The sequence below is a fragment of the Mycteria americana genome, chromosome 6 (genome assembly GCF_035582795.1).
Source record: "Mycteria americana isolate JAX WOST 10 ecotype Jacksonville Zoo and Gardens chromosome 6, USCA_MyAme_1.0, whole genome shotgun sequence".
Taxonomy (NCBI): Eukaryota; Metazoa; Chordata; class Aves; order Ciconiiformes; family Ciconiidae; genus Mycteria; species Mycteria americana.
In genome coordinates, this window is record NC_134370.1 from 70,079,099 (window position 1) to 70,088,529 (window position 9,431).

The following is a 9,431-nucleotide window of genomic DNA, read 5'->3' on the forward strand; positions in this document are numbered from 1 at the left end:
CAGCCCTCGTTCTGCCAGCTGGGACTGGAGCAGAACAAAGTAAAGCAGCCAGCAACAGTGAGGGGCCCTTCTCCTCCTCTCCTTTCCCATCAGGAAAGTTCACCTGGGACACGATGGGACGTGAGCAGAGCCATGAGCATTGCGGCACGCCGGCGGGATGCGGCCACGGTTTGGTCCTTCGCTCTCCAGGCTGGATGCTCGCCGGGAGGGGTGGGCGGGTGGCAGGGCATGGGCAGCTCTCCCTGCCCACAGGCAGCACGAAGGAGGGCAAGGCGGGGAGGGGGACAGCAAAAAGGGGTGAAAAAACAATAAATAAGAGCTGCTCAGCTGTGCTTATGCACTGGATGACCTCGTTTCAGAATGTGAAATACAGGGAGACTTTGAAACAAAAATGAGGAAACTCCAACCAAAATTTGGAACACGTTAGCTAAAGCTGAAAATACAGTTCATCATCCCAACCTGGCTGGCGAAAGGGAAGCCCACCGTGGTGTGGCACGCCGGGAAGGCTTACGCTTCCAAACCTCCAGTCGGCATCTCCTCCGTGCTGCCAGATTACATGAGCCCTGCAAAACATTCCATAAGCATCGCTGTGTAATTAAGTGCTTACAGGATTTGCAGGCTCTTTGTTTCTCGGTGGGGAATGGCTCCTTTAAAGCTCTCAGGGTTTAGCGGGTCAGCCTAGCCCAAAGGTGCTCACCTCCAGGAATAAATGGCCAGCCTGGGCCGGGCAAGTCTGCCGTGCTCCAGCACCTCTCGCCGCGGGAGGTGAAGCTGCTCCGGGCTCCCTGTCCTGCAGCAGCCGATAAGGCTGCGCTTGCTGCGGTGCTCACGGGGTGCTCTGCCCAGGGGGAAAACGAGCTTTATGGGCTAAGGGGGAACCTTCGACCTTCACCGAGGGCCGGGGCCTCTGCTCGGCTCGGCTGCCACGGGGATGCACGCATCCGCAGCGGGATGGAGGCGAACCCGGAGCACGGCAGAAAAGCCGAGACCCCCCTTCCTCTCCTCGTCACAGACCTTCAGCCGCTTACAATGTCACTTCAGCTGAGTAATAAGCAATTATGATTTAATTACTCCAATGCTCTTCAGCAGAATTTTCTGAATAATAATAGTCACTTTTATGGCACCTCATTTATCCTTCCTCCTCTTCATCTGGATTTGTCCTGCACCGTCGCCAGTCTCGGCACCGCCAGACCCGCCGGAGCCAGTCACCTTGCCTCCTGCTCCCACCGCTCCTCCGTGTCTTTGCTCTCCCCACCACAACACTACTTGCCACGGCACGGCAGTGGCAGCGACGGCGGGTTTGCAGCCACACGCACGCCCGTCCTGGAAACTCGTGGCTCAGAGAGAACGACAAGTGCCGCTAATTCATAAATATTTAACACCCAAATCTGCTGCCTCCTGATAGCTTTTTCCAGAGTTTCTATTCTAATACAAATTCCACCCCCTTCCCCTCCCCACCGGCCCTCCTCGGGTTTTTTTCCCTTCCTCTTTGCCGGGCATTAATCCAAGTGCTGAGATGACTGTTTCACTTCCCTGCTGTCATCAGTTGTTTTTATCTTATCTGGACCGTGGATGCCAGTCAGCAACCCGCTGCGGTCTTTCCAGTCGAGTCCTGACCTCCGCAATCAGCCTCAAGATGTCCTGTAACAAGCAGATACGGTTACTCAACTTGTCCATCAGCACTTCTCGGGGCGGGGGGGGGAATAGGAAAAAAAAAAAGAGAAAATCCCCACAGAAGACAGAGCTGACAGCTCTGGGCGGGGAGCTGCCGGGAGCACGGCAGCTCAGTGCCAGGCAGGCTGCTCGGGGAGGCTGGGCTGGGGCTGCCATGCCAAATGGGGCTAGTGGCGGTGCTGGTGCTGCACGAGCCTGGAGGCACGCGGGGGGTCCCACGGGTGGGGATGCCGGCCCTGCTCTGGGACCCCTCGTCAGCAGGGCACGGCACGGCACGGCACGGCACGGCACGGCACGGCCTCCGAACCGGGGCGAGGGGCACTGCAGGGCAAACTGTAGAGTCTCGGGGGGACAGGGGGATGCTCTGCTGGGGCTGCGGGCTGGCTGGGGGGTCCCTGCCGCTCCCCACCCTGCTCAGGCTGCCTCTGGCGTGTCTGCTCTGTGGTGGCCACCCTGGCCAGACCTCAGCCTGCTGCCGCCAGCCTGCCTGGGCCTGGGGGTTATCTCCTCCACCATGGTCCACTGTCAATCAGATCCCCCTTTTTCCTCCCAAACTGCTGTGCTTTGCATGCAGGGCACCCACGTACTGCTCTGGCTGCCAGGGGAGGGGAGGAAAATTCATCGAGGAGAACAGAAGGGCACGGCGTCACGGAGAACAGAACAGCAGGCAGCACGGGGTGTTCAGCCGGAGCTCCGTCCGGGTGCTCGGGAGGAATTGGAGAGCATCTCACGCTCTGCCGCTCTCAACCAGCAACGGAGCAACGTGCAGAGAGCCACACAGAGCAACAAGCACCAGCAGCAGTACCCGGCCCTGCTCTCAAACGCCCTTCCTCCTCACCACACTAGGAACGTGCATTTTGTACATCATTCGTTGGACATTTCAAACGCTCAGGAAAGGGTTGGGGTTTTGTCCTCCAGAGTGGGAACTTAGATCTGGGGACTCAAAGATTTGTTTTCTGGAGCCATCCTGCCTGGACTCTCGGGCGAATTCAATGCCTGTCCTTCTCCCTCGCCCAGACCCCCGGGGACCGAGGCCACTCTTTGCAAGATGAGTCCCTTGGAGAGAGCCAACCCTTTCCCCGTACCTGACCGGCACTCGGGAGAGCAGCAGCAACGAGCTCATCGCTCTGACCTAGAAAAGAGCTCCTGCAGGCAGCATGTCTCCAACTATTTTGGGCCACGTTCTCCTTCGGGTCCGGCCGCTGCAAGTTGGGTGCCTTGCGGGGCCGGCCCTGAACCTGGCGTTGCACGTGTGCCAAAGGGACACGCAGGGCACCGTGGAGCGGGGATACTCGCCGGTCGTACGCTGCAAACAACAGCAGCAGCGGTGATTTAGAGCAGGGGTTCGTTTCTCCCATCTCCCACGGCAGCCAGCAGCACAGCAAGCACAAGAAGCGGAGGGAGCACTGGACGATGCTCCCTCGCTCCATGCCCAGCCTCAGCTGCTCCAGGGCCAGCGGCTGCATCCAGACCATCGTCCTTCACGACAGCCTCGTCCCCTTCCCGACTCAGGCCTCCAGCATCTCGTAGCACCGATTTCCACGGTTAATTTATCAGTTTAATAACAGCATCGCCAAGAAGGGCGAAGCAAGGCTAGCACTGAGCCAGCTCAACTTTATATACATATCACCCAGAGTAAAAACGTCATGTAAGATTTACTCAACATGCGTTTTATCAAAGTGCTCAAGCGCTGAAGTAAAAGGGCTTTTAGCTACAGCAGATTGAAGGGGGTGGCATGTGGGGAAGGAGGAGAGAACGGATGGATTTTAGCTCTGCCAGAAGCTCTTGTTGCTTTTGCATCAACATCTTTATTTTCTGAGAGAGGATTTAAGACCTTGTTGTGTATAAACAACCGAGACTAGAGTAACTCGAACGGTGAGGAACTGTAAAAGGTTATACTGAAAAATGCTATTAGTCTGCATGAAATAAGATTCTTCCTGGAAACATGACACTGAACATTTAAGGGAGGGGGAGGAATAGCTGTAAAATGGCTATAGAAAAGGGGTTACAAATTAAATATAATAAAAAGAATCCTTCTGAATGAGATCTTAATTTAACCTCAACATCATGACCATATATTTCAGGAAATTAATCCCTCGGCCTCCAATAAATCCAAAGTATAACACAACCACTTATGGTTCAGCAATGAGCCATTAGTATGGGCTACAGATCCTGCAAAACCACCAGACCCATTATTTAGGAATGTGCTGAATTACCCAGGTCTAATGCAGCTCATCAGCGACCAGAGCTGCCCGTAGCGCGGGCCACGTCGAAGACCTGCACCGCGGCCCCAGGGGTCTGCTGGCTTTTTTCTCTGCCCCATCCCACCCTCCTGGGACTTGGTTCCTGAGCAAACATCGTGCTCTTTGTCTGCAGGAATAAGCTGGCAGCTGTCTCGGAGGTGGGGGGCCAGCCTCGGTCCGTGCCCGACCCCAGAGGAAAGCCCCACGGGGCGGCGGATGCCGTCCCGCCAGCGCCGTGCGGGGCTCCCAGCCTCGGCTAAACCAGCATTCGTTCAGGGCTGGGTTTGTGCTGCTTTCAAAACAAATTAATTGAGGACAGAAGTGCAAGTGCAAACTTCCTCCGGAGCCTTTCCGAGCCCTTTCTGCTCCGCCGCGCGCGTTGCCAGCTTGGCACCAGGTTCTCCTGCGTATGCCCCAAAATGAGAAAAGTAACTTCTAATGAGTCAAGACTGTAACCTTGCTCTGAGAGCGAGCATATGCCACCGCAGCTCCCTTGGCAAAGGCACTTGGAGCCGGTTGCTGGCGCTTCAGTAAGAACTCTTCCCATCCAGGCTGCAGACACTTTGGGGCTCTTGATAAGGAACATGTAGAGCAGGTGAAGAGCAGTGAAGCTTTGCAAGCTTCAAAGGACCTGCTGGCAGAGCCTGCTTCATCCCTGCTTTATGTCAGAAGCAGCCATCTGCGAGAGCCAGATTCCTCCTAGGGAAATGTCCCTGCAAACCGTTAAGGATATCGTGGAGCAAGTGGCGATTCGGGTGGTAAAAGGCATCGTTACAAACACCAGGCACCTCGTGCATTTAGGCGGGGTGATATAAGCAAGAGAGCACACGGACGCAGAGAGCTGCAAAGCTCCCAGCATGGCACCGAATCTTGAGAGCCCGCACCCTCTCCCCAGCTTCCCTTTCCAGACCGCAGAAAGCCGCAGCAAGCGGGAACGTGTCCATCCTGATGGGCAAGCCCTGTGCAGAGCCGGCCCAGAGTTATTCAAGCTGGAAAATGCCTTTTTGATAGGGGAAAACAGAAGTTCCCTGTCTGAAAGCTTTTGTGTCAACAGTGTAAGTTTAGGGCAAAACCCCAACAATAAGTCCAAAAGCATCCCAGGAAGCGTTGTCACAGAAAAAAAGGCAAAAGTGCAATTTTCGACAGGGAATCACAAACAGATGGGCAGGACCTTCCACCGCCACCTCTCCGCACCCCAGCAAACCCCTTTCACACGGTGCAACCACCTCCGGGCTGGCTGACCCACCGCGGGGCCAATGGGAGCCAGGTGACCACCACACCGACCACCTTGAAGCAGGAAGTTTCCTACATTTACGGTGGGATCTCCTGTTCGTGGCCACACGAGGGGTTTCCCACCTGCAAAAGTTGCCTGCGGTTGGAGAAGGCACGAGGTGGGAACGAGAGGTGCTCTGCTTTCTCATCAGCCACCGAGGTTCTCATTTATTGCACAGCCCTGTTCCCAAATCCCTCGCGTGGTTCTCGCTGAAGCGGATGCTGTGGTTTTCTCGTCTGAAATAAATTGCGCAACAAACTCAGCCCAGCGTTGAGAAGCATTAGCTAAAGCAAAGCAGCTCTAATAGTGCTGGTCCTGTATGTCCCGCTGGGAGACTTTCAATTGATGGAGTTACAAGAGATGAAATATTCAGTAGGATTAAGAATTTGGAGGAGGTGGAAATCAAAGTGAAAAAGAAAACAAGTAAAAACAGCTTAATCTAGCCTTCTAGCACTAATTGTCATTGGGATTCAGGCTAAAACAAACACAACAAAACGAGCTGCCAATTTGAAAGGGGAAGGAAGAGGGTGAACACGATTCCCACCGCATCGAAAGAAACCTTTTTATCTCCGCGCCACCGCAGACAGCAGCAGGCAGGGGCCAGGAGGCAGCAGGCAGGCAGGGACCACCCCGTCCCTCCCGCCCTCGCCACGGTCCGTGCGGACAGCCCGCCCCGGCCGCGGGAGCCGGATCCGTCCTTCCCGCACGGGCAGCAACGCCTTTAGCGAAGGGGCCACCATAAATCCCCCCGCCCCGGCAGGGCAGGACCCCTCGGGCAGACCCCGGGCTCTGCAGACCCCTCTCATCGCTCGCAGCCCTTGCACGGGAGGAGCGGAGCCCAACGCGTTGCCCTCGCGCTGCTGGGACCGAGTCGCAGGAGAGGGAGATTATCTTACAGCCGAAGCTGAGTTATCCAACACTGCAATTTAAGTTGACAATTACATGGTAACCGACTTGCACACAAAGAGAGGCTCTGGAAGTATTCCCAGAATACAGAAGTCTGACAGTATCCACCCAATTTGTTGCAACAACAAAGAATACTGGAATATGTCCTTTCATTTGGCAGAGGAGTATTTTATTTTTTTAGGCTAGGTGGAGAAATTTAGCCTGCTATTTAAGGAGCATGTTGTGCCTTGAGAGTGACAAGCCAAGAGTTTCACTAGAAAGCCAAACTCAAACACAAATTGCATCCTGCCACCCAAGAAACTAAATTGTACCAAGGAAAGAAATTAGCGGGGCCGCATCTGTTGTTAGGGCCTGCATTTTGAGTCTTGGGAATATATAACTGGGGGCCTCGTAGAGCTGCCTTATACATTCTTCCCCTTCTCTGCACTAGCTCCAGGAAAAAACAGCATCTCCGCAAGCACCTCCCTTTTCTTAAACACTCCCTTCACAGCAAAGCCGGATCGTTTGCAGGTGCCTGTGCCGCTGGAACAGACCCAACGCGGCAGCCGAGGGAACCAGCCCATTTTACCCTCCCGAGGTGCTCGGCACCTCCCCAGAGCCCCCAGCAGACGGGTTTAGGTTCCAACTCGGGAACGGGGAGAGCCACGACGTGGCCATTTACTCTGCAAGCGTCAAGAAACCGCAGTGTCCGGCTCGTGCGGGGAGACGGAGAGCCAGGGCTGATGGCACGGCAGCGACTGCAGGAATGCAGAAGAAAACGCTCGTTAACTTCCTCATGTTTTCCTGGTACTTTTATATCAGGATCTTCTATTAAAAAAGAAAAAGAAAAAACAAAACAAAACCCAAAATTCTAACAAGGGAGATTTTGTGCGCTAGAAGATAACGTTGGCAGGCTATAAAATAAAGCATTTCAGGAAATCAACCCTGAAAAGTAAACCCAGCAGCCTTTGCATGCTGCGTCACGGACCCAGGGGAGAGAGGTTTCGGGTGCACCCACGCTCAGCTTGCCGGGACGGGAGCGATTGCCAGGGTCTCCGTGTTTCCCCCAGCCCCGTGACAGCGGCTGAGGGACAGGACTGGGGCCACGGCCAGCACGTGCTGGCTGGGGAAAGAGCGCTCGAGCACCCGGTTTTGCTCTGATACAAGACAAAGAAGGAGGAATAAAGACTTTATAGCCCCATCACAGACACCCCTAAGGAGGCTTCTCTGTGTCAGCCAACCCTGGTGCTGGCTGCGTGGAGCAAAGCAGGGGTGCTGACGGCCCTGGGGCTCAGCTCCGGGCGCTCCCACGTCACCAAGCCCCTCGGCCTCTCTCAAAGGTCTCTGTCAAAAGGTTAGTGGCACAGGCGTTTCTTGGGATGGTTTTTTTTTTTCTTGTGGCCTTGCTTCTGGTGGAAATTAGTCAGCTTTCCAGAGCAGAAACCTCAAGCCATAGCCACATTTCTGAACCGGCTCATCACTGCCACCATTCCACAAACCACTTCCTTCCAGGTTACTGGCAGCCGGTCCCAGCGTGTGATTAAAGGGCAGGAGCACGGCTGGCGGCGAGGAGCTGTGCATCCCCAACCCCGTGCTTTGCTGCCAGCAGGCAGCTCAGGCAAAGGGGGTTTTTGCAAGACGTGGGCGCAGGCGGGGTGCACGGAGCAGGGTGTGAGAGAGGAGGCGGCGCAGAGAGGTGCGAGGTTGTGACTGCACAGGGCACTGCGGGCAGGCACGGAGAAGCCCCAACCCAAACCCACGGGACTCGGCTCACCGGGAGTTTGGTCACATCGGCCCCGGTCCAGTGCCGGGGTAACCGCAGATCCCATTCCCGCTCCGTTAGCAGCCCAGGCAGAACCAGCTCACGCCTGCCTGCGCAGGCAGCACAGCCTCCCATCCAGCAGTGGTCTTTCTTGGGGGAAATGGGCTTTTATGGCCCTGCAGGTCTGCCTGGGCAAGTTTGGAGGAGCTCAGGGACAGCCGAGCCACCGCAGGTCTCTGACGGCAGCCCCGCCACCTTCCCCTCCATCTCATGGTCCTGGAGATGCTGACCTCCAGCATGGGGGACATGGGGCAGGCAGAGCCCGGCATGCAGCACGCGCAGCGGCACCGACCGCCTGGACCGTGCCGGCACGCTGCGGAGTGGTTTCAGCCACAAGTTCCGAGCCAGAGCTGCTGACGTGAACCCAGCACTCGTGCTCCTCGCTTTTCCCTGCAGAAACAAACCCTCGGCACGCACAAACAGGATTTTGGGGGCAGGAGATGTGGGTGAGTGCGAGGGATGGCACAGCACCGGCAGAGGAGCCGCAAGTCGTGGCTGCCCCAGACAGCCAGCTAGACACTTGCACTCAAAATTAGTGTTTCACAAGAACTCACTGTGGACGGGAAAGTACAGCACCTTGCTGTATCTGTCAGCTGGTGGTTTAGCAAACTGCCGCCCCGCTGCTGCTCTCGTCTCCTCTCTTCCCCTTCCCCTTCCTCCCCGCCCCACGCCTGCCCCGCTCCCCATCTGCAAAACCTTCCCACCTGGCAGAGGCAAAGTACAAATCCCAACCACTCCGCCACGGGCGCTTTGCAAAAGCTGGGATTGGAAAATTTAGAGCAAAGAAAAAGGGGAAGAACTTGAGGGATGCTCGGAGGAAACGGAGAGCACAGGGGCAGAAACCCCATGGGTTTGTCCAGCTCGCTGCTGTAGAAATGGCACCAGGCTGAGGATTTGAACTGCCCGCGACGAGCACGTCCTCGGAGCTTAGGTGAAAGCCACAGCAGCCAGGAGAAGGGACGCAGCACCGCGACGCTGGCAAACCCCTCCTCTGAGTTTCACAGGTGCTGGGGGAGGCAGATGCGGGCCCGGCACTCCTGGGCTGATGCAACAGTGCAGCAAAAGCCTGCACAGATGGGGCAGAAATGAGAAAATTTCACCCTGTTGAACAACCACCTTTCCCTTCAGCCCCACTGAGTCGCCCCGGCTCCGCAAGGACACGGGCAGAGGCTGCAGCCACCAGCCGTCCCAGGGCAGCATCGCCGGTGGCTCCCGCCTGGGAGCCAGCGCTGCACGGGGCACGCGGGGCCGCAGGGCAGGATTTATCCACGTCACCCACGAGAGGCAGGACCGACGACCCAGCAGGACACGAGGCTGTTTCAGCACCCAGATGAGTTCCTCAAATTACTCAACAGAAACCGGCTTTACTCTGGCAAGCCCTCGAGCAGCTGCAGACAAGATCGCCTTCCACCCCGCGGTCCTGGGGGAGTGGAGCACCCTGTCCCCGTCCCCATGTCCCCGACACCCCGAGCTCGTTGTCCAGGGCTGGCAGCAGAAGGGAGAAGCGGGACCTGCTGCTCCCGCAGGAGCGGCA